General features: G+C 39.5%; 2 pseudogenes; both read left to right on the forward strand.

The window, feature by feature from the left end:
• Positions 1–2275: 2275 nt before the first annotated feature.
• Wac-ps1 (WW domain containing adaptor with coiled-coil, pseudogene 1) lies at positions 2276–5351 on the forward strand (annotated as a pseudogene).
• A 16672-nt stretch (positions 5352–22023) lies between these two features.
• LOC100360971 (hypothetical) overlaps positions 22024–26459 on the forward strand; it is a 90246-nt pseudogene continuing 85810 nt past the window's right edge.

Consider the following 26459-nt stretch of genomic DNA (forward strand, 5'->3'; position numbering starts at 1 on the left):
CTCAGAGATTTATTCCTTTATCATCAAGGCAGGAACATGGCAACATCAAGGCAGGCCTGGTTCAGTCAGGGCTGAGAGTTCTACATCTTCATCTGAAGGCTGCTAGAAGAATTCTCCTTTCCAGAAAGCTAGAGAAAGGGTCTTAAGCTAATACCCACAGCAACACACCTACTCCAACAGGGCCACACCTCCTAATAGGGCCACTCCCTGAGCCAAGCATATACAAACCATCACAGAGAGTATATTGGAGGAAAGGAGCGTAAGAAATGTTTAACAATCTTTATATACATACATATATATATATATATATATATATATATATATATATGGAGAGAGACAGAAAAACATGGGGGGGAGAAGAGAAGGGGGAGGAAAAGGAGGAGGAGGAAAGGAGGAGGAGGAAAAGGAGGAGGAGGAAAAGGAGCGGGAGCAGGAGTGGGAGCAAGAGGAAGAGCAGGGGGAGAAGAGAAGAGAAGAGAAGAGAAAAGAAGAGAAGAGGAGAGAAAAGAAGAGAAGAGAAGAGAAAAGAAGAGAAGAGAAAAGGAGTAAGAAGAGAGACATTACTTCAGGTATCAAAGACTAGAACATGATGAATCCATGTAAAACCTTGGGATTCCACAACTCTGTCTCTCTGTGTCTGTCTCTGCCTCTCACTCTCTCTCTCTCTCTCTCTGCTTTTCTCTCTCTCTCTCTCTCTCTCTCTCTCTCTCTCTCTGTGTGTGTGTGTGTGTGTGTGTGTGTGTGAGATTTCTTTTTCACACAGACACATGCAATTCTAAACATAAATCTTTCCATTATAATTTAAAGTACCATAGACTTAAATTGCCAACATGTTAATGGAATATGGAATTTGTTGCTGTTAATTTTATTTGTGCTCATGACTTTTAAGCAGCTCATGTGAGATATAAAAGACAGACTAAACAGTAGGAAAAGGTATTTCTGAAATTATCACAACTGGGTACTAGCTCTAAAAGATTGGATACCTGATAAATATATAACCTGAAGTACCCACCAAATTTTGCACATTCAAGTAACTTGGGATGTCAGATCAGGTACATGGAAATGCTGATGATTCCCTTCAATAGTTAACTGAAGGCCACTGAATTATACCATGAGAGGCAAGCACCTTTCCTTGGCCCAATAGAGGAAAGAAACTATATCGATATATATTCAAATATTTTATTAATAATTCTTTCATTTGTTTACATTTGAAATATTGTCCTCCTTCCAGGCCTCCCCTCCATAAATACTGCACCCCATCCTGCTAAACTTTGCCTCTTAGTGGGTACTCCCCCACCCACTCATCCACTTCCACCTCACTCCTCTACCATCCCACTTCTCTTGTGCATCAAGCCTCCACAGAACAAAGTGACTCCCCTCTTACTGAAGCCATACAAGGCAGATCTCTGTTGCATATGTAGCCAGAGCCAAGGACCTGCCCATGTATATACTCTTTGGTCCCTGGGAGCTCTGGGAGCATGGGCTATGTTGCTCTAAACTAAGAACTAAGTTCCTTGAGGTTAGCATAAAAAATACTAAAAACAAGTTAATACAAACTCACTAATATATGGATTATACATAAGAATGGATGTGGAACTTCTCTTATTAGCAAAATACATCAGTTTTTAGTTGTAATTTTCTCATGACTATTAAAATGGAAACTCTTCTAAGCCACATATTAGAAGAAAATAGATGCCAGCCAAATAGTCTTAGAACTTGCAAATCAGACTCTAAAGAGAATCAGACTGAGTAATCAGAAAGTACATGAAGTCATGCTAACAGAAGGAAAAAGTTATAAGCAAGACTATGTACCTCATGGAACCCCAAAGATGTTTAACTACGTAAAACATGAAATCCATCTATATAAAAAGGTGACATTTGTGATTCTGCAGGCAGAATTTTAGACAATTGGTAGAAAAAGAAATTAGAGAATAATAGCCTCTTAGAAAGGGCACAGTCAACGTTTAAATTACAATGGACTTGCAGACTGAAAATATATTTTCAAAACATTTTCATAATTAAAAAGTAATTGTGGGCGTCCGAGTTGCCCGGATGTAGTTGGTGGAGCGGCGGCGGCTGTAGTAGCGGCAGGAGGCGGCGAGAAGGACTCGGCGGCGGGGGGGGGGGGGGGGGGGGGGGGGGGGGCAGGCGGCGGCGGAGCAGGAGGAGGGAAGGTGCTGGAGGCGTTCACTCTCCGCGGGGACCGGAACACCGCCTCTCGCCCTCCTCCCCCCGTCTCGCGCTGCCGCCCTGTAGTTGGCACCTCTGTCCCGGCTGACCCTAAGTGGTGATGACAGAGGGAGATGACCGGGGACCGCCGGCGCCAATAACGGGGAGGTGCCGCGAACCGCCGAGGGTACGCCAAGTCCTGGTGCCGGAGCTGCCCGCCGCCCGCCGCCCGCCGCCCGCCGCCCGCCCGCCGCCCGCGCGCGCGCCCGCCCGCCTCGCGGCCGCTCTCCCCCTCCCCGACACATACACACACAGCCGGGCATTGATGGTAATGTATGCGAGGAAACAGCAGAGACTCAGTGATGGCTGTCAGGACCGGAGGGGGGACTCTCAGCCTTTCCAGACACTTAAGTATTCCTCAAAGAGTCACCCCAGCAGTGGTGATCACAGACATGAAAAGATGCGAGACACCGCAGATCCTTCACCACCAAACAAAATGTTGCGGAGATCTAATAGTCCTGAAAACAAATACAGTGACAACACAGGTCACAATAAGGCCAAAAATGTGCATACTCAATGAGTTAGAGAAAGGGAAGGTGGGACCAGTTACTCTCCACAAGAAAACTCACACAACCACAGTGCTCTTCATAGTTCAAATTCACATTATTCTAATCCAAGCAATAATCCGAGCAAAGCTTCCGATGCACCTTATGATTCTGCAGATGATTGGTCTGAGCACATTAGCTCATCTGGAAAAAAATACTACTACAATTGTCGCACAGAAGTTTCACAGTGGGAGAAACCAAAAGAGTGGCTTGAAAGAGAACAGAGACAAAAAGAAGCAAATAAGTTGGCAGTTAATAGTTTCCCAAAAGACAGGGATTACAGAAGAGAGGTGATGCAAGCAGCAGCCACTAGTGGGTTCACCAGTGGAATGGAAGACAAGCATTCCAGCGATGCCAGTAGTTTGCTCCCACAGAATATTTTGTCTCAAACAAGCAGACACAATGACAAAGACTACAGACTGCCAAGAGCAGAGACTCACAGTAGCTCTACGCCAGTACAGCACCCCATCAAACCAGTGGTTCCTCCAACCGCTACCCCAAGCACTGTTCCTTCTAGTCCATTTACGCTTCAGTCTGATCACCAGCCAAAGAAATCATTTGATGTTAATGGAGCATCTACTTTATCAAAACTGCTTACACCCACAGCTTCTCTCCCTGCACAGAAAACAGAGAGAAAAGAATCTGGTCCAGGAGACAAGTCAGTATCACACTCTTGCACAACTCCTTCCACATCTTCAGCCTCTGGCCTGAATCCTACATCTGCGCCCCCAACATCTGCTTCAGCCGTACCTGTTTCTCCCGTCCCACAGTCAACAATACCTCCATTACTTCAGGACCCAAACCTTTTTAGACAGTTGCTTTTTGCTTTGCAAGCCACGCTACAGCTTAATAATTCTAATGTGGACATATCCAAAATAAATGAAGTTCTTACAGCAGCTGTAACACAAGCTTCCCTGCAGTCTATCATCCACAAGTTTCTTACTGCTGGACCATCTGCTTTCAACATCACCTCTCTGATTTCTCAAGCTGCCCAGCTTTCTACACAAGCCCAGCCATCTAATCAGTCTCCAATGTCTCTAATGTCTGATGCTTCATCCCCAAGATCCTATGTGTCTCCAAGAATAAGCACACCTCAGACTAACACAGTCCCCATTAAACCTTTGATTAGTACTCTGCCTGTCTCATCACAGCCAAAGTTTAGTACTCCAGTAGTTAAGCCAGGACCAGTGTCACATTCGGCTACACAGCAGCCTGTGACTGCTGACAAGCAGCAGGGCCATGACCCTGTCTCTCCACGAAGTCTTCAGCGCTTAAGCAGCCAGAGAAGTCCATCACCTGGTCCAAATCATACTTGTAGTAGTAATGAATCAACTGGAGCTGTTGTACCACAGAACACATCTGCTAGGCCTGCATGCTCATTAACACCTACTCTAGCAGCACACTTCAATGATAATCTCATAAACATGTTCAAGGGTGGCCTACAGACCATGCAGAGAAAGAGGCATCAAGATTGCGTGAAGAAGCCCATAATATGGGAAGTGTTCATATGTCAGAAATATGTACTGAGATAAAAAATTTGAGATCATTAGTTCGAGTATGTGAAATTCAAGCAACTTTGCGAGAGCAGAGATACTCTTTTTGAGACAACAAATTAAGGAACTCGAAAAGCTAAAAAATCAGAATTCCTTCATGGTTTGAAGATGTGAATAATTGCACATGATCTCATAGAGGAACTGTAAATCTGTTGCCCAGTCATAACATTTTGAGCTGCATTTCAGTAGACCATGGACCGTTAAGCTGGGCAAATGAATTGACAAGGGGACGGGGTCTGTGATAGTCAATTGAGGGGAAAGATACAAGATTGATTTGTAAAACCCTTGAAATGTAGATTTCTTGTAGATGTATCTTCACGTTGTAAATATGTTTTGTAGAGTGAAGCCATGGGAAGCCATGTGTAACAGAGCTTAGACATCTGAAACTAATCAATGCTGAGGTGGCTAAATACCTAGCCTTTTACATGGAAACCTGTCTGCAAAATTAGGTTTTTTTAAAAAAACGAAAAAATTTGGGGGGTTAATTTATCATTCAGAAATCTTGCATTTTCAAAAATCCAGTGCAAGCGCCAGGTGATCTGTGTGTGAGGATACAATTTTAAACCTTATGAGCAGTGTACAAATATCATGAGACAACTGATCAGCACTTGCACCTGATCAAAAGCAGTGCTGCTCCATTTGTTTTGCAAAGAAAAGTTTTCATTTCCTGTATGTTCCATTCCCTCTGAAGTCCCTTGGCCTGATTTTATCCATTTTTTTAAAGGTGCCCTCTTTCCTTTCTTGGGGCACTGTTGCTGTGGCACTTTTCTATAACCTTCTCATTCCTGTGTACAGTAGCTGGAGTTGCAGTGATCGAGCATAACCCACGTTTGTATAAATTATTGAAATCCATTTTCACCCTGTAAGAATGGACTTAAAGTACTGCTGGGCAAGTGTGCTGGAAGTACATTGACTGCTCAAATACAAGGAAGTGGCCCAATGAACATGGTTGTGGGAAGGGAAAGGAGAAACAAAGCTAGTCAGATGTGAATTGTATCTGTTGTAATAAACATGTTTAAACAAACACAGTTCGTTACTTTTTTTTCCTTCGGTCAGTACATAATAAATTTGAACTACATGAGGTTCTTTATCAAAACTATTCTTGTTGAATATTTATATATTATTACAAGTAAAAATTCCTTATATGGAGGTTTTGTTCAAAGCACTAACAATAAATTGTGTAAAAGATACTAAATGAATGTGAAATTCAACAAGAATGAGGAGTCACTTCCCAAGTGGTGTCATTTGTTCAACTTGGTTTACTTGTCTTCCTATTCTGACACTTCATTTTGAAGGATGTCTGTGTTGTACCTAACTTTTCAAGTCTGGTGCTGACTGTTGTTCTTAGCATCACAAACAGTGTGTGTCATTGAATTTCCTGCTGTTAACCGAAACAACAGGAAAGCTCAGCTTTGTATAGTGTTTCCTAAAGTATATTAAATTAAAAAAGAGCAGCCCTCAGCAGCTCTCTGCTCCCAAACCCCATGGGAGAGAGACCTCACAGCCTGGTCAGGTGGGCACTCCTGAGGCTGCAGAGCAGAAGAGACCACCAACACTGCCCACCCCTGCCCACATCCCTGGCCCAAGAAGAAACTGGATACGGCCTCTGGGTTCCCCTGCGGGAGGGCCCAGGACCAGCAGGACCCCTGTACTTGAGACACCACCGGTACCTGAAGGGACAGACGGAATAACAAGTTCTCTGACCCAAAACCCGTGGGAGGGAGAGCTAAACCTACAGAGAGGCAGACACGCCTGGGAAACCAGAAGAGACTGCACTCTACACACATCTCTGATGCCAGAGGAAAACACCAAACGCCATCTGGAACACTGGTGCACAGAGGCTCCCGGAAATGGTGGCACAGATCTTCCTGGTTGCTGCCGCCATGGAGAGCTCGTAGGCAGCACCCCACAAGCAAACTTGAGCCTCGGGACCACAGGTAAGACCAACTTTTCTGCTGCAAGTGACCTGCCTGGTGAACACCAGACACAGGCCCACAGGAACAGCTGAAGGCCTGTAGATAGGAAAAACTACATGCCTGAAAGCAGAACACTCTGTCCCCATAACTGGCTGAAAGAAAAACAGGAAAACAGGTCTACAGCACTCCTGACACACAGGCTTATAGGACAATCTAGCAACTGTCAGAAATAGCAGAACAAAGTAACACTAGAGATAATCTGATGGCTAGAGGCAAGCGCAGGAACCCAAGCAACAGAAACCAAGACTACATGGCATCATCAGAGACCAAATCTACCACCAAAGCAAACACGGAATATCCAAACACACCAGAAAAGCAAGATCTAGTTTCAAATTCATATTTGATCAGGATGCTGGAGGACTTCAAGAAAGATGTGAAGAACTCCTTTAGAAAACAAGTAGAAGCCCACAGAGAGGAATCGCAAAAATCCCTGAAAGAATTCCAGGAAATCATAACTAAACAAGTAGAAGCCCATAGAGAGGAGTCACAAAAATCCCTGAAAGAATTCCAGGAAATCATAAATAAACAAGTAGAAGCCCATTGAGGAGTCACAAAAATCCCTGAAAGAATTCCAGGAAAACACAATCAAAAAGTTGAAGGAATTAAAAATGGAAATAGAAGCAATCAAGAAAGAACACATGGAAACAACCCTGGATATAGAAAAACAAAAGAAGAGACAAGGAGCTGTACATACGAGCTTCACCAACAGAATACAAGAGATGGAAGAGAGAATCTCAGGAGCAGAAGATTCCATAGAAATCATTGACTCAACTGTCAAAGATAATGTAAAGCAGAAAAAGCTACTGGTCCAAAACATACAGGAAATCCAGGACTCAATGAGAAGATCAAACCTAAGGATAATAGGTATAGAAGAGAGTGAAGACTCCCAGCTCAAAGGACCCGTAAATATCTTCAACAAAATCATAGAAGAAAACTTCCCTAACCTAAAAAAAGAGGGGCTGGGGATTAAGCTCAGTGGTAGAGCGCTTACCTAGGAAGCACAAGGCCCTGGGTTAGGTCCCCAGCTCCGAAAAAAAAGAACCAAAAAAAAAAAAAAAAAGAGATACCTATAGGCATAACAGAAGCCTACAGAACTCCAAAGAGATTGGACAAGAAAAGAAACACCTCCCGTCACATAATTGTCAAAACACAAAATGCACAAAATAAAGAAAGAATATTAAAAGCACTAAGGGAAAAAGGTCAAGTAACATATAAAGGGAGACCTATCAGAATTATACGAGACTTTTCGCCAGAAACTATGAAAGCCAAAAGATCCTGGAGAGATGTAATACAGACCCTAAGAGAACACAAATGCCAGCCCAGGTTACTGTATCCTGAAAAACTCTCAATTAACATAGATGGAGAAACCAAGATATTCCATGACAAAACCAAATTTACACAATATCTTTCTACAAATCCAGCACTACAAAGGATAATAAATGGTAAAGCCCAACACAAGGAGGCAAGCTATACCCTAGAAGAAGCAAGAAACTAATCGTCTTGGCAACAAAACAAAGAGAAGAAAAGCACACAAACATGACCTCACATTCAAATATGAATATAACAGGAAGCAATAATCACTATTCCTTAATATCTCTCAACATCAATGTCCTGAACTCCCCAATAAAAAGACATAGATTAACAAACTGGATATGCAACGAGGACCCTGCATTCTGCTGCCTACAGGAAACACACCTCAGAGACAAAGAAAGACACTACCTCAGAGTGAAAGGCTGGAAAACAACTTTCCAAGCAAATGGTCAGAAGAAGCAAGCTGGAGTAGCCATTCCAATATCAAATAAAATCAATTTTCAACTAAAAGTCATCAAAAAAGATAAGGAAGGACACTTCATATTCATCAAAGGAAAAATCCACCAAGATGAACTCTCAATCCTAAATATCTATGCCCCAAATACAAGGGCACCTACATACGTAAAAGAAACCTTACTAAAGCTCAAAACACACATTGCACTTCACACAATAATAGTAGGAGACTTCAACACCCCACTCTCATCAATGGACAGATCATTTAAACAGAAATTAAACAAAGACGTAGACAGACAAAGAGAAGTCATGAGCCAAATGGACTTAAAAGATGTTTATAGAACATTCTACCCTAAAGCAAAAGGATATACCTTCTTCTCAGCTCCTCATGGTACTTTGTCCAAAATTGACCATATAATTGTTCAAAAAACGGGCCTCAACAGGTACAGAAACATAGAAATAATCCCATGCGTGCTATCGGACCACCACGGCCTAAAACTGTTCTTCAATAACAATAAGGGAAGAATGCCCACACGTACGTGGAAATTGAACAATGCTCTACTAATGATAAACTGGTCAAGGAAGAAATAAAGAAAGAAATGAAAAACTTTTTAGAATTTAATGAAAATGAAGGTACAACATACCCAAACATATGGGACACAATGAAAGCTGTGCTAAGAGTAAAACTCATAGCGCTGAGTGCCTGCAGAAAGAAACAGGAAAGAGCATATGTCAGCAGCTTGACAAAACACATAAAATCTCTAGAACAAAAAGAAGCAAATACACCCAGGAGGAGTAGAAGGCAGGAAATAATCAAACTCAGAGCTGAAATCAACCAAGTAGAAACAAAAAGGACCATAGAAAGAATCAACAGAACCAAAAGTTGGTTCTTTGAGAAAATCAACAAGATAGATTAAACCCTTAGCCAGAATAACGAGAGGACACAGAGAGTGTATCCAAATTAACAAAATCAGAAATGAAAAGGGAGACATTACTACAGATTCAGAGGATATTCAAAAAATCATCAGATCTTACTATAAAAGCCTATATTCAACAACACTTGAAAATCTGCAGGAAATGAACAATGTCCTAGACAGATACCAGGTACCCAAGTTAAATCAGGAACAGATAAACCAGTTAAACACCCCCATAACTCCTAAGGAAATAGAAGCAGTCATTAAAGGTCTCCCAACCAAAAGGAGCCCAGGTCCAGACGGGTTTAGTGCGGAATTCTATCAGACCTTCATAGAAGACCTCATACCAATAAAATCCAAACTATTCCACAAAATTGAAACAGATGGAGCACTACGGAATTCCTTCTATGAAGCCACAATTATTCTTATACCTAAACCACACAAAGACACAACAAAGAAAGAGAACTTCACACCAATTTCCCTTATGAATATCGATGCAAAAATACTCAATAAAATTCTGGCAAACCGAATCCAAGAGCACCTCAAAACAATCATCCACCATGATCAGGTAGGCTTCATCCCAGGCATGCAGGGATGGTTTAATATACGGAAAACAGTTAACGTGATCCATTATATAAAGAAACTGAAATAACAAAACCACATGATCATTTCAATAGATGCTGAGAAAGCATTTGACAAAATTCAACACCCCTTCATGATAAAAGTCCTGGAAAGAATAGGAATTCAAGGCCCATACCTAAACATAGTAAAAGCCATATACAGCAAACCAGGTGCTAACATTAAACTAAATGGAGAGAAACTTGAGGCAATCCCATTAAAATCAGGGACTAGACAAGGCTGCCCATTCTCTCCCTACTTACTCAATATAGTTCTTGAAGTTCTAGCCAGAGCAATCAGACAACAAAAGGAGGTCAAGGGGATACTGATCGGAAAAGAAGAGGTCAAAATATCACTATTTGCAGATGATATGATACTATATTTAAGTGATCCTGAAAGTTCCACTAGAAAACTACTAAAGCTGATAAACAACTTCGGCAAAGTGGCTGGCTATAAAATTAAGTCAAATAAATCAGTTGCCTTCCTCTACACAAAAGAGAAACAAGCCGAGAAAGAAATTAGGGAAATGACACCCTTGATAATAGACCCAAATAATATAAAATACCTCGGTGTGACTTTAACCAAGCAAGTAAAAGATTTGTACAATAGGAACTTCAAGATTCTGAAGAAAGAAATTGAAGAAGTCCTCAGAAGATGGAAAGATTTTCCATGCTCATGGATTGGCAGGATTAATATAGTAAAAATGGCCATTTTACCAAAAGCGATCTACAGTTTCAATGCAATCCCCATCAAAATACTAACCCAATTCTTCAAAGAGTTAAACAGAACAATTTACAAAATCATCTGGAATAACAAAAAACCCAGGATAGCTAAAACTATCCTCAACAATAAAAGGACTTCAGAGGGAATCACTATCCCTGAACTCAAGCAGTATTACAGAGCAATAGTGATAAAAACTGCATGGTATTGGTACAGAGAGAGACAGATAGACCAATGGAACAGAATTGAAGACCCAGAAATGAACCCACACACTTATGGGCACTTGATTTTTGACAAAGGAGCCAAAACCATCAAATGGAAAAAAGATAGCCTTTTCAGCAAATGGTGCTGGTTCAACTGGAGGTCAACATGTAGAAGAATGCAGATCGATCCATGCTTATCACCCTGTACAAAGCTTAAGTCCAAGTGGATCAAGGACCTCCACATCAAACCAGATACACTGAAAATAATTGGAGAAAAACTAGGGAAGCATCTGGAACACATGGGCACTGGAAAAAAATTCCTGAACAAAACACCAATGGCTTATGCTCTAAGATCAAGTATCTACAAATGGGATCTCATAAAACTGCAAAGCTTCTGTAAGGCAAAGGACACTGTGGTTAGGACAAAACGGCAACCAACAGATTGGGAAAAGATCTTTACCAATCCTACAACAGATAGAGGCCTTATATCCAAAATATACAAAGAACTCAAGAAGTTAGACCGCAGGGAGACAAATAACCCTATTAAAAATGGGGTTCAGAGCTAAACAAAGAATTCACAGCTGAGGAATGCCGAATGGCTGAGAAACACCTAAAGATATGTTCAACATCTTTAGTCATAAGGGAAATGCAAATCAAAACAACCCTGAGATTTCACCTCACACCAGTGAGAATGGCTAAGATCAAAAACTCAGGTGACAGCAGATGCTGGCGAGGATGTGGAGAAAGAGGAACATTTCTCCATTTTTGGTGGGATTGCGACTGGTACAACCATTCTGGAAATCAGTCTGGAGATTCCTCAGAAAATTGGACATTGAATTACCTGAGGATCCAGCTATACCTCTCTTGGGCATATACCCAAAAGATGCCCCAACATATAAAAAAGACACGTGCTCCACTATGTTCATCGCAGCCTTATTTATAATAACCAGAAGCTATAAAGAACCCAGATGCCCTTCAACAGAGGAATGGATACAGAAAATGTGGTACATCTACACAATGGAATATTACTCAGCTATCAAAAACAATGACTTTATGAAATTCATAGGCAAATGGTCAGAACTGGAAATTATCATCCTGAGTGAGGTAACCCAGTCACAGAAAAACACACATGGTATGCACTCATTGATAAGTGGCTATTAGCCCAAATGCTTGAATTACCCTAGATGCCTAGAACAAATGGAACTCAAGATGGATGATCAAAATGTGAATGCTTCACTCCTTCTTTAAAAGGGGAAGAAGAATACCCTTGGCAGGGAAGAGAGAGGCAAAGATTAAAACAGACACAGAAGGAACACCCATTCAGAGCCTGCCCCACATTGGCCCATGCATATACAGTCATCCAATTAGACAAGATGGATGAAGCAAAGAAGTGCAGGCCGAGAGGAGTCGGATGTAGATCTCTCCTGAGAGACATAGCCAGAATATAGCAAACACAGAGGCGTATGCCAGCAGCAAACCACTGAACTGAGAATAGGACCCCCGTTGAAGGAATCAGAGAAAGAAGTGGAAGAGCTTGAAAGGGCTCGAGACCCCATAGGTACAACAATGCCAAGCAACCAGAGCTTCCAGGGACTAAGCCACTACCTAGAGACTAAACATGGACTGACCCTGGACTCTGACCTCATAGGTAGCAATGAATATCCTAGTAAGAGCACCAGTGGAAGGGGTAGCCCTAGGTCCTGCTCAGACTGAACCCCCAGTGAACTAGATTGTTGGGGGGAGGGCGGGAAGTGGGGGATGATGGGGAGGGCAACGGCCATAAAGAAGGGGAAGGGGGAGGGGTATCTTTGATCGGAAACCGGGAAAGGGAATAACACTCGAATTGCATATAAGAAATACTCAAGTTAATAAAAAAATAAATAAAAAATAAAAAAGAAACGATTGCTACAAAAAAAGAAAAAAAAGTAATTGTGTACAGTATACATACAACACACACACACACACACACACGTGCGTGCGCACATATATTAGCAAACATACACAAACCTATACAGATAGGCATATCCGTATTATTTGTATTTTTAATAAGTAGCTAGTCTAATGATCCTAAATCTGACAGCAAAAGCAAAAGGAGAAAAGAAAACTACAAAATAAAGGGGGCCTTTTTTTCAATCTCTGCTCCATTTTCCCCCTGCATTTCATTTGGACAGGAATAATTCTGGGTTAAAAATTTAAAGGTAATGGGGAAGCCCCATGCCTCAACTCAGGGCCATGTCTTTCTTCTGGAGGTAGTCTCTTCTGGTTCCATCTCCCTGCTACTGGGCTTTTTGGCTAATGTCATCACATTGAGTGCTGGTCGTCTGTCACCTCGAGGTCTCTGTGACTTTTAGAGGTTCCTCTTGTCTCATATCCCATTTCTGCAGCACATTTCCATGCATTCTCTTGCATTTTCTTGGCCTTCTGGGCATCTCTCCTGTCTCACCCCATATTTTGCTGTAGCCTCCCTTTATGCTTCCCCCTTTCCTCTTCCACCCAGTTTCTTCTTTCCCTTTGTCTCCATGACTCTTTTGCTCCCCCTCTGAGTAGGTTTCAGGTATTCACACTTGGGCCTTCCTTCTTGTTAAACTTCTTAAGGGCTGTAAGTTCTATCATGGGTATTCTAAATTTTTTGTCTAATATTAACTTATCAGTGATTATGTGCTATGCATGTCCTTTGGGGTCTGAGTGACCTCACTCAGGGTGATATATAACACTGAATCTAATAGAAGTGTGAAATAGCTTCAAAAACTTTGCACAAGGGAAAATTTCCTGAACAGTACACTGCTGAAAATTTCCTGAACAGTACATAGCTCATGCTATCAACAATTGACAAATGAGACTTCATGGAAATGAAAAGCTTCTCTAAGGCAAAGGACACTGTCAATAGGACAAAAGGGCAACCTACAGACTAAAAAAAGATCTTTACTAATCCTACTTCCAATACAGGCCTAATATCCAAAATATATAAATTAATGAAAATGTTAGACTCTAAAAAAATCAAATAACCATACTTTACATCTGTGGGAGGGGAGGAAGGCTTTATGCCCCATCATAAGGAGATGCTAGATGTACCCATCTAGCATGGTAAGGCAGGAATGAGTGAATTGGTGAAGAAGCACAATCATAGATGCAAAGGGGAGAGGGAGATGGGGGATAGAATGGAGGGGTTTGCAGAGGGGTAACTGGGCTGAGAGATATCATTGGAAATGTAAATGAATAAAATAATTAATAAAAAGGAAAAAAGAAATAAAATGGGGTGCAGAGGTAAACAGAGAATCCTCAACACAGGAATCTCAAATGACTGAGATGCACTGATGAAATGTTCAACATCCTTAATCATCGGGCAAATGCAAATCAAAACAACCCTGACACCAATCAGAATGGCTAAGGTTGAAATCTCAAGAGACAACAGATACTGACACGAGTGTGTTGGGGATACAAACTGATACGACCACTCTGGAAATCAATCTGGTGGTTCTTCACAAAACTGGAAATACTTTTACTGAAAACCTAGATATACTGCCCCTGGAAATATACCAAAAAGATGATCCACCATACTACAAGGATCCATACTCCACTCTGTTCATAGCAGACTCATTTATAATAACCAGAAGCTGGAAAGAACCCAGATGTCTCTCAACCAAAAAATGAATACATAAATGTTGTACAATGAAATACTATTCAGATATTAAAACAAGGACATCCTGAAGTTTGGAGGGAAATAGATGGAACTAGAAAACATCATCCTAAGTGAGGTAACCCAGACACACCCAAATGGGTATGCATGGTATATACTCACTAGTAAGCAGAATATTTCTAAACAAGACATATTTAGTGAAAGTAAATATATTTATGTGGTGAAACCATGTTTTGCCTATAACCTTTCTCTTTAATTTCAGAGATATAACAAAAATAAAAATATTGAAACATAAACATAGAAATATTTTTCTAACTGTGAAAATCACACAAATACACAATTTGAAATTAACTGAGCTTTCACTGGAAACCTAGAAGACTGAAACTGGAAAAATGGTGCAGAGAAACAAAAACAAAAAAATAAAGATAAACAAATTAAAACTAAAAAAAGTAACATAAGAACATATGCAAGATTAAAATTGTATGAAGATCACCATCAAATATTAGAACATTAGCGGTAAGGAACATAGTCTTTGAGATTTAATACAAATAACAAATGATATAGAGAGGTTTATATATTAGTACATTCCTTAAAGAATGACAGGGTAATCAATTTTTGAAACTTCATACAAATTCTACCTTACATATGTATGTATTCCATATGAGGAATATGGAAGATATAAACATAAGTGAAAATTGTTATCTTTCTAGCGCATCCGAGGGCATGTCTGAAAAATTGAATATGTTGCTTTAGAATAGTAGTTATCCAGAACTTCGAACACTGTGCTGATTTGAAGCAATAACTATGATAAGTAAAATGTGATCCTATGGAGATACACATACTCAAGTTTCATAATTTAAACAGATATATGTATTGAGCCTGGTAAACAAATACAACAGAAAATTGTTCCAAATGAAGAGTCTTTGTTTTGTCTTCAACATTTATTGTTTCTTACAATTTTCTGTTTATCAAATATTTTTGCTTGCTAACCATATTTATTTTATCATGACGGCAGAAAAGTTACTTTTCTTCCACTAATATTCCACAGTAGAGGAAAGCTGTAGACATTAAGTGAAGCCCATATGTTTAAAGACAAAACATTAAATTCTAAGTGTTTATGTAGACCTGCAGCATGCTGTTTCCTGAAAATTGGAAGTCTGCTAAGTGAAACTTTCAACATTTCAGAGATAACATCTTTTTGCCTAAAAGAAAATGGCTCTTCATTTCTTGCTACAACACATTGTTCACTGAAAACTAAACATTTTGCCTGCCTATTTCAAAATGCCTCAAGCAGAGAAACTAAGAAAACTGTTGAACTTTTAGAGTAATACAGAACTCTGACAGTGATTTTGGCAGCCTCTTCCATCAGGCTATTTGTATCTCTACTAAGAAACAAAAAAGGGATAAGATAATTCAAGAAGTAATACTTGTTTGAATGTTTATACAAAGAGGAAATAGAATCATATATAGAGTATTAAGGTACATAACATGATTATGAAGTAAAAACAAATTGCTAACTAGTTTTCTCTTAGAATAAGTTTTAACTCTGACTCATAGATGGTATCTGCATTGACACTGATGAAGTACTAGGAAAGAATTATAGCATAATTATGAAAATTATTAGTCTAAAATTGAGTAGTGACAGCTATTTAATTTCATAGGAAAGTTTAGAAGTGTGTCATGGACTACATTCATCACAATCTGGTTCCTCACATTTCATCTGAAGTCACTGGCAGTTACATTTGGAAGATGTGACTTTCAGTGAGATAGACCTGATCTATTTTTTTATAATTTGGCCATATTTGGTTATTTGGGAGAAGGGAAAGTTAGGTAGACAAAACTTTATATTACTTGATACTTAGTTCTTAGAAGAAGAACAAAAGAAGTGCATGCACTCTTAAGCCAGGTTATGTCTTGTGTGGAGAACATAGTCTGGGAGTCTGGAATCCATTCTTCTTTTCTTGTTTACAGTACAGCACTTACATAAATAAACAATCAAAATACCGAGAAGGCTACTGCTACTTTATCTGCAGCCCAAAACAACAAAACTCCATTGGCATGCCTTGATCAACTCATGGAATAGGTGCTTTTCTTGCTAAGTAAGTGTGAAACAAATGTCAAATTGTAAAAGATATCGCGAACCCAGAAACAACAACTCATCCACATCTCTGTCATAGGTATTAGTCCTTCAAAAGCAACTCCTAAAATTGGAAGTAAGTTTACATTTTATCTGTAAATTAAAGATTTTCTGAAATTTTCGTAGTACTGATCTTAAATGGTTGTGTACACAGAGTTTGCATACAGAAAAAAATGAATAAATGGTCCTATATTATTAAAAGTGATTAAAAATAAACTCAATTTCAGGGGACATGATGAACATAGAAGAAAAATTCCAAATCTAAATTATTAATTCTGGAAACAAATTTAAGGAAATTTTTGTTACTCTTTTCTATTGTAAAATATTTGTGATGTTAACAATAGTAATATTTAACTACTATGAGCAATTAAACTTTTTAAACACAAATTAAAACATATTATTGTTTAAAGATAAACATATGACACTGAAATAATGAAATTGCTTTGTTGGAAAAGGAAGTTTTAGCAAGCAGAGAATTTAGGTACTGTAATTGGAACTTTGGTAGCTAGACTGGCTTTTAGAATGATGGATACATGAAAAGTAGAGAGATTGAGAAGAGGCAAACTATGGGCTTAATCTCAGAAGAGAAAAACACGGAGTTCATCTGAAATAAGTAGCTCTGCATGAAACCTGGGTCATTGATTATGAACATATTTTATTGTGTTTACAGGAATGGGGACATTTTTTTGCCTTCAGAAATCATAATCTATGTATGGTGCCAGGACCAAATATCTTCAGTAGTGAAGTAGACTGACATGCAGGTGAATCAAAACTGACCAAATTTCAAGGGATTAACTGAAATTCTAGCTATTGGAAAACAAAGTTTATCTTCTGAAATATTTACTACTTGCGGAATATGTGAAACACAGAAATAATGGAAAAAAAGTTGTACTTCAAAAACCAATAAAATAATGTACATGCTCTTGTTATTCAATTCCACAAAGTATGCTAATTTATTCAAAGACTAAAATATTAAAACTCATTAAATATTACTGAAAGAACTATAAAAATGTCTCATGAGCAATAAGGAAAATAAACCTAGAAGTATAAGACAGATATGAGGGATATTAGCAAGAGCAATGTACACTTTTAAGTATTATAAGATTAATTAAACAGTTATTAGATATTATTAGAACTTTATGGAAGTGATCATAATATGCTATAAATAAAATTGAGAGATTAAAAGTAAAATGAAAAATACGGAGACTTACAACAAAAAACAAGGATTTATAGCAAAAGACAAGGGGTGGGTGTTGCAAAGCAAATGGCTACATCTAAGAGCTTTCAGAAAAATGTAAAGTAATTTGCGAATGCTGCTACAGAAAACTCTGAGCTATATGCAGCTTAGCAATTGAATTTCTTTTATACTTAAGCATATTCTAATAACAATTCTCTTGAATCTTGAACCCATGCTATGTAAGACATAAGTCCTTTACAATTACTTTCACAAGAGAAGAGAGATACATTAAATTTCTTTGAAAGGAAACTAATGACTTACTATTTTCATAAGCTCTTGGATACTCTTAACTTTCATAGACTTACAAGAGAGTCTCTGAACAATGCCTAACTATATATCTAATTACATGTACATATATTATACATATATGACATATATGTATATAATACAAATATATATATATATATTTAATAAACAATAAAAATAAAATACTCAGCACTCAAACTAAGGAAGAAAAAAACTAAATTAATATAAGCAGAGTGAGTTCAGTCTTGTGAAGGAGACCACCCAGTAACAAAACTAATGGAAATTATGCCAATCAGAAGTTTACAAAATAAAACAGTATAATTAAATCTGAACATGCCAGAAAATCCAATATATCAAACATATTCCATTGTCTTATTAATAGCAATTCTAATTCTAATGTATGTTTTATTGCTAGAGACATGCATAAAATATAGTCATACAAACTTATAAAATCTAATCAAATAAAATTAAATCTAATATTACTTTGCAAGGATCAGACTATTAGAATGTAAAATAGAGCAGGGCATGTAACAGCTCAGTGGGAGAGCATTTGACTAACAAGAACATGGTTTTAGGTTCAATTGCTAGCATTGCAATAAAAGGGGTGGGTGGTAGAACACAAAGTGAAAACAATCAAGGGAAGACTGATTATTCTTTGCAGAAGAATTTAGCACAAGTATATAAAAATCATGACCTGTATAACTTACAAAATGGCATTGAGATTTGTAAAATAAAATATGGCAGAACTCTAGGCAATAAATGACAAACTATTTAAAAGGTTATTTCTACTAAATACACTGATTGGAAAGAAAACACTGACTAAACAAAGAAGTGTAAATAATTAACAACAGAAACAATTTTTTTTCAGAATGAAACTCTTAAAAATGTTCATGATGAAGTGATGTTTCTGATTTGACAAAAGTCCAAATTCATACAGTGACCTCATTTTCACTTTGTTCCTGACTGCTGAAATCTGGATGTTCACTTGAAAACTCTTATGAAACTTTCTCTAACCAAGCATGACTGCTGTGCAGATATTCAGTCATCTAAATTAACCAGGGCCATCATGTAAAGAATACAAAATTATCCCATATTTGAGCTCTGGCCTTCCACACTGAGAGATTGGTGAGTCTTTCTTCAGTGCTCATCCTTGCACAGAAGAGTCATCAACCAGTTCCTAGAATTTTAAAATATTTCTTATTCTATCCTCCTAAGTCCCAGTGTTTTACAAGTCAGTCACCTCAAAATACAGCTATATACTTGGTACTTTCGTTCATCTTTATAAAGGAAGATGTAAGTACTAGATGATCTATCTTGGATAGAAGGAAAGTCAAATATAGGGAATAAGGAAAGAAAATACATACTAGAACTTTGTGATATTTAAAAAGGAGATAACACTTACTGTGATTCTAATGATTGTGCCTTCACAACTCATTTTAACTCAGTCTGCCATGGGATTAAAGCATGAAAGCTTAAAAAACTATCACTTTGTGATGATTCTGTAGCTAAGATCAAAAACTCAAGGAACGGTATATGCCGGCAAGGATTTGAAGAACAAGGAGCACTACTCCACTCCTAGTGGGAGTACAAACTTCTACAACCTGTTTGGAAATCAATCTTGTTATTTTTTAGAAAATTGATGATAGTTCTTCCTTAAGACCCAGCTATCATGTTTCTGGAAAATAATTTTTTTGGATTTTTCTTGGGGGGGGGGCGGTGATGAAACAGTTTTGGAGAGGGCGAGGGAAGAGGAATTGGGAAGCAGGACATGAAGAGAGACAGAAGAGAAGCCTAGGGGGCCAGGAAGATGAATGGAAATCTGCCTGTGGTTGGGCTAGAGGTGAATCTCTAGGAGCATCTAGAGACTGAGGGCAAGGTAAGCTCGCAGGAGTAAGTATGGATAACCAAACTGATGCCTAATAGTAGGGATATGGAACCTGAAGAAGTCACTTTCTGTAGCCAGGTGAAACTGCCAGCAGAGGGATATTGACACCTACCTACCCACAAAACTGTCAACCCCAAATTTGTCCACTCTAAAAGAAATGTGAAGGTGAAGCAGAAACCAAAGGTCAACTAGTACCAACTCAAAACCTAAAGTATGGGCAAGCAACAATCACTGACATTATTGATGATACTTTGTTACACTTACAGTTAGGAACCTAGCATAACTATCATTTGATTGGTGCTACCCAGCAGCTAAATGAAATAGGTGCAAATTCCCACAACCAAACATTCGAAGGACATCAGAGACGTTTATGGAAGAGTTGGGGAAAGAATTGAAGGCTCTGAATCATATGGAAACCCCACAGGAGCAATAACAGTGTCAAAAGACCTGGACCCCTAAGAATACTCAAAGGAAGTGCAGAAAGGCCCCCAGCACCTATGTAGATGACAGGCAGCACACTCTTCATGACTACCTTGTCTATCCTCAGTTGAAGAATATGTGCCTAATCTGGCAGCGACTTGATATGCCTGGGTGAGTGGGATTCCTATAGCCCTATCTCAGAGGAGAAGGGGAGAGGTGATTTGTGTCAAGATTGTGTGAGGCACTTGGGAAGGAGAATAACACTTGGGATGTAATAAATTAAATTAAAAGAAAGTTTAGAGTAGTTTGGAGAATTCCCAGAACTGTAGACATTGATGGAACAGATCATTGTTTAAAGATTATCTATGTAGATTTCTAATTATTAAACCTGTGTAGTAAGTTTTAAGTCAATTTTTGCAAAAGATTTTACAGACATTTAAACCATATCAATTAAACCTATAAACTCCAAGGTATAGAAAGTTCACTTAAAAGTCTTACATATCTATCCACACCCGCGGATCCCGGCCCGCAGCAGCTCTCTGCCCCCAGACCCTGTGAGAGAGAGACCCAACCGCCTGGTCAGGTGGGCACTCCTGAGGCTGCAGAGCAGAAGAGACCACCAACACTGCTCACCCCTGCCCACATCCCTGGCACAAGAGGAAACTGTATAAGGCCTCTGGGCTCCCGTGGGGGAGGGCCCAGGAGCGGCAGGACCCCTGCCTGAGACACCGCCGGAACTTGAGGGAAACAGACCAGATAAACAGTTCTCTGCACCCAAATCCCGTGGGAGGGAGAGCTGAACCTTCAGAGAGGCAGACAAGCCTGGGAAACCAGAAGAGACTGCTCTCTGCACACACATCTCGGACGCCAGAGGAAAAAGCCAAAGACCATCTGGAACCCTGGTGCACTGAAGCTCCCGGAAGCGGCGGCACAGGTCTTCCTGGTTGCTGCCGCTGCAGAGAGCCCGTGGGCAGCACCCCACGAGCGAACTTGAGCCCCGGGACCACAGGTAAGACCATCTTTTCTGCTGCAAGAAAGCTGCCTGGTGAGCTTGGGACACACGGAAGCAGAATTCCTCTAGGACCGGGCACGTTCTGTGTTTACCGGAAGTCCCACACCCACGGATCCCGGCCCGCAGCAGCTCTCTGCCCCCAGACCCTGTGAGAGAGAGACCCAACCGCCTGGTCAGGTGGGCACTCCTGAGGCTGCAGAGCGGAAGAGACCACCAACACTGCTCACCCCTGCCCACATCCCTGGCCCAAGAGGAAACTGTATAAGGCCTCTGGGCTCCCGTGGGGGAGGGCCCAGGAGTGGCAAGACCCCTGTGCCGGAGACACCACCAGAACCTGAAGGAACTCAAGACACAGGCCCACAGGAACAGCTGAAGACTTGTAGAGAGGAAAAACTACACACCGGAAAGCAGAACACTCTGTCCCCATAACTGACTGAAAGAGAGGAAAACAGGTCTACAACACTCCTGACACACAGGCTTATAGGACAGTCTAGCCACTGTCAGAAATAGCAGAACAAAGTAACACTAGAGATAATCTGAGGGCAAGAGGCAAGCGCAGGAACCCAAGCAACAGAAACCAAGACTACATGGCACCATCGGAGCCCAATTCTCCCATCAAAACAAACATGGAATATCCAAACACACCAGAAAAGCAAGATCTAGTTTCAAAATCATTTTTGATCATGATGCGGGAGGACTTCAAGAAAGACGTGAAGAACTCCCTTAGAGAACAAGTAGAAGCCTACAGAGAGGAATCGCAAAAATGCCTGAAAAAATCGCAAAAATCCCTGAAAGAATTCCAGGAAAACATAAATAAACAAGTAGAAGCCCATAGAGAGGAGACACAAAAATCCCTGAAAGAATTCCAGGAAAACATAAATAAACAAGTAGAAGCCCATAGAGAGGAGACACAAAAATCCCTGAAAGAATTCCAGGAAAACACAATCAAACAGTTGAAGGAATTAAAAATGGAAATAGAAGCAATCAAGAAAGAACACATGGAAACAACCCTGGATATAGAAAACCAAAAGAAGAGACAAGGAGCTGTAGATACAAGCTTCACCAACAGAATACAAGAGATGGAAGAGAGAATCTCAGGAGCAGAAGATTCCATAGAAATCATTGACTCAACTGTCAAAGATAATGTAAAGCGGAAAAAGCTACTGGTCCAAAACATACAGGAAATCCAGGACTCAATGAGAAGATCAAACCTAAGGATAATAGGTATAGAAGAGAGTGAAGACTCCCAGCTCAAAGGACCAGTAAATATCTTCAACAAAATCATAGAAGAAAACTTCCCTAACCTAAAAAAAGAGATACCCATAGACATACAAGAAGCCTACAGAACTCCAAATAGATTGGACCAGAAAAGAAACACCTCCCGTCACATAATTGTCAAAACACAAAACGCACAAAATAAAGAAAGAATATTAAAAGCAGTAAGGGAAAAAGGTCAAGTAACATATAAAGGGAGACCTATCAGAATCACACCAGACTTCTCGCCAGAAACTATGAAGGCCAGAAGATCCTGGACTGATGTCATACAGACCCTAAGAGAACACAACTGCCAGCCCAGGTTACTGTATCCAGCAAAACTCTCAATTAACATTGATGGAGAAACCAAGATATTCCATGACAAAACCAAATTTACACAATATCTTTCTACAAATCCATCACTACAAAAGATAATAAATGGTAAAGCCCAACATAAGGAGGCAAGCTATACCCTAGAAGAAGCAAGAAACTAATCATCTTGGCAACAAAACAAAGAGAAAAAAAGCACACAAACATAATCTCACATCCAAATATGAATATAACGGGAAGCAATAATCACTATTCCTTAATATCTCTCAATATCAATGGCCTCAACTCCCCAATAAAAAGACATAGATTAACAAACTGGATACGCAACGAGGACCCTGCATTATGCTGCCTACAGGAAACACACCTCAGAGACAAAGACAGACACTACCTCAGAGTGAAAGGCTGGAAAACAACTTTCCAAGCAAATGGTCAGAAGAAGCAAGCTGGAGTAGCCATTCTAATATCAAATAAAATCAATTTCCAACTAAAAGTTATCAAAAAAGAGAAGGAAGGACACTTCATATTCATCAAAGGAAAAATCCACCAAGATGAACTCTCAATCCTAAATATCTATGCCCCAAATACAAGGGCACCTACATACGTAAAAGAAACCTTACTAAAGCTCAAAACACACATTGCACCTCACACAATAATAGTGGGAGATTTCAACACCCCACTCTCATCAATGGACAGATCATGGAAACAGAAATTAAACAGTGATGTCGACAGGCTAAGAGAAGACATGAGCCAAATGGACTTAATGGATATTTATAGAACATTCTATCCTAAAGCAAAAGGAAATACCTTCTTCTCAGCTCCTCATGGTACTTTGTCCAAAATTGACCATATAATTGGTCAAAAAACGGGCCTCAACAGGTACAGAAAGATAGAAATAATCCCATGTGTGCTATCGGACCACCACGGCCTAAAACTGGTCTTCAATAACAATAAGGGAAGAATGCCCACTTATACGTGGAAATTGAACAATGCTCTACTCAACGATAACCTTGTCAAGGAAGAAATAAAGAAAGAAATTAGAAACTTTTTAGAATTTAATGAAAATGAAGATACAACATACCCAAACTTATGGGACACAATGAAAGCTGTGCTAACAGGAAAACTCATAGCGCTGAGTGCCTGCAGAAAGAAACAGGAAAGAGCATATGTCAGCAGCTTGACAGCACACCTAAAAGCTCTAGAACAAAAAGAAGCAAATACACCCAGGAGGAGTAGAAGGCAGGAAATAATCAAAATCAGAGCTGAAATCAACCAAGTAGAAACAAAAAGGACCATAGAAAGAATCAACAGAACCAAAAGTTGGTTCTTTGAGAAAATCAACAAGATAGATAAACCCTTAGCCAGACTAACGAGAGGACAGAGAGTGCGTCCAAATTAACAAAATCAGAAATGAAAAGGGAGACATAACTACAGATTCAGAGGAAATTCAAAAAATCATCAGATCTTACTATAAAAACCTATATTCAACAAAACTTGAAAATCTTCAGGAAATGGACAATTTCCTAGACAGATACCAGGTATCGAAGTTAAATCTGGAACAGATAAACCAGTTAAACAACCCCATAACTCCTAAGGAAATAGAAGCAGTCATTAAAGGTCTCCCAACCAAAAAGAGCCCAGGTCCAGACGGGTTTAGTGCAGAATTCTATCAAACCTTCATAGAAGACCTCATACCAATATTATCCAAACTATTCCACAAAATTGAAACAGATGGAGCACTACCGAATTCCTTCTACGAAGCCACAATTACTCTTATAACTAAACCACACAAAGACACAACAAAGAAAGAGAACTTCAGACCAATTTCCCTTATGAATATCGACGCAAAAATACTCAATAAAATTCTGGCAAACCAAATTCAAGAGCACATCAAAACAATCATCCACCATCATCATGTAGGCTTCATCCCAGGCATGCAGGGATGGTTTAATATACGGAAAACCATCAACGTGATCCATTATATAAACAAACTGAAAGAACAAAACCACATGATCATTTCATTAGATGCTGAGAAAGCATTTGACAAAATTCAACACCCCTTCATGATAAAAGTCCTGGAAAGAATAGGAATTCAAGGCCCATACCTAAACATAGTAAAAGCCATATACAGCAAACCAGTTGCTAACATTAAACTAAATGGAGAGAAACTTGAAGCAATCCCACTAAAATCAGGGACTAGACAAGGCTGCCCATTCTCTCCCTACTTATTCAATATAGTTCTTGAAGTTCTAGCCAGAGCAATCAGACAACAAAAGGAGATCAAGGGGATACAGATCGGAAAAGAAGAGGTCAAAATATCACTATTTGCAGATGACATGATAGTATATTTAAGTGATCCCAAAAGTTCCACTAGAGAACTACTAAAGCTGATAAACAACTTCAGCAAAGTGGCTGGCTATAAAATTAACTCAAATAAATCAGTTGCCTTCTTCTATACAAAAGAGAAGCAAGCCGAGAAAGAAATTAGGGAAACAACACCCTTCATAATAGACCCAAATAATATAAAGTACCTCGGTGTGACTTTAACCAAGCAAGTAAAAGATCTGTACAATAAGAACTTCAAGACACTGAGGAAAGAAATTGAAGAAGACCTCTGAAGATGGAAAGATCTCCCATGCTCATGGATTGGCAGGATTAATATAGTAAAAATGGCCATTTTACCAAAAGCAATCTACAGATTCAATGCAATCCCCATCAAAATACCAATCCAATTCTTCAAAGAGTTAGACAGAACAATTTGCAAATTCACCTGGAATAACAAAAAACACAGGATAGCTAAAGCTATCCTCAACAATAAAAGGACTTCAGGGGGAATCACTATCCCTGAACTCAAGCAGTATTACAGAGCAATAGTGATAAAAACTGCATGGTATTGGTACAGAGACAGACAGATAGACCAATGGAATAGAATTGAAGACCCAGAAATGAACCCACACACCTATGGTCACTTGATTTTTGACAAAGGAGCCAAAACCATCCAATGGAAAAAAGATAGCATTTTCAGCAAATGGTGCTGGTTCAAATGGAGGGCAACATGTAGAAGAATGCAGATCGATCCATCCTTATCACCCTGTACAAAGCTTAAGTTCAAGTGGATCAAGGACCTCCACATCAAACCAGACACACTCAAACTAATAGAAGAAAAAGTGGGGAAGCATCTGGAACACATGGGCACTGGAAAAAATTTCCTGAACAAAACACCAATGGCTTATGCTCTAAGATCAAGAATCGACAAATGGGATCTCATAAAACTGCAAAGCTTCTGTAAGGCAAAGGACACTGTGGTTAGGACAAAACGGCAACCAACAGATTGGCAAAAGATCTTTACCAAACCTACAACAGATAGAGGCCTTATATCCAAAATATACAAAGAACTCAAGAAGTTAGACCGCAGGGAAACAAATAACCCTATTTAAAAATGGGGTTCAGAGTAAACAAAGAATTCACAGCTGAGGAATGCCGAATGGCTGAGAAACACCTAAAGAAATGTTCAACATCTTTAGTCATAAGGGAAATGCAAATCAAAACAACCCTGAGATTTCACCTCACACCAGTGAGAATGGCTAAGATCAAAAACTCAGGTGACAGCAGATGCTGTCGAGGATGTGGAGAAAGAGGAACACTCCTCCATTGTTGGTGGGATTGCAGACTGGTAAAACCATTCTGGAAATCAGTCTGGAGGTTCCTCAGAAAATTGGACATTGAACTGCCTGAGGATCCATCTATACCTCTCTTGGGCATATACCCAAAAGATGCCTCAA

Source organism: Rattus norvegicus, chromosome 6 (assembly GCF_036323735.1).
Source record: "Rattus norvegicus strain BN/NHsdMcwi chromosome 6, GRCr8, whole genome shotgun sequence".
NCBI lineage: Eukaryota > Metazoa > Chordata > Mammalia > Rodentia > Muridae > Rattus > Rattus norvegicus.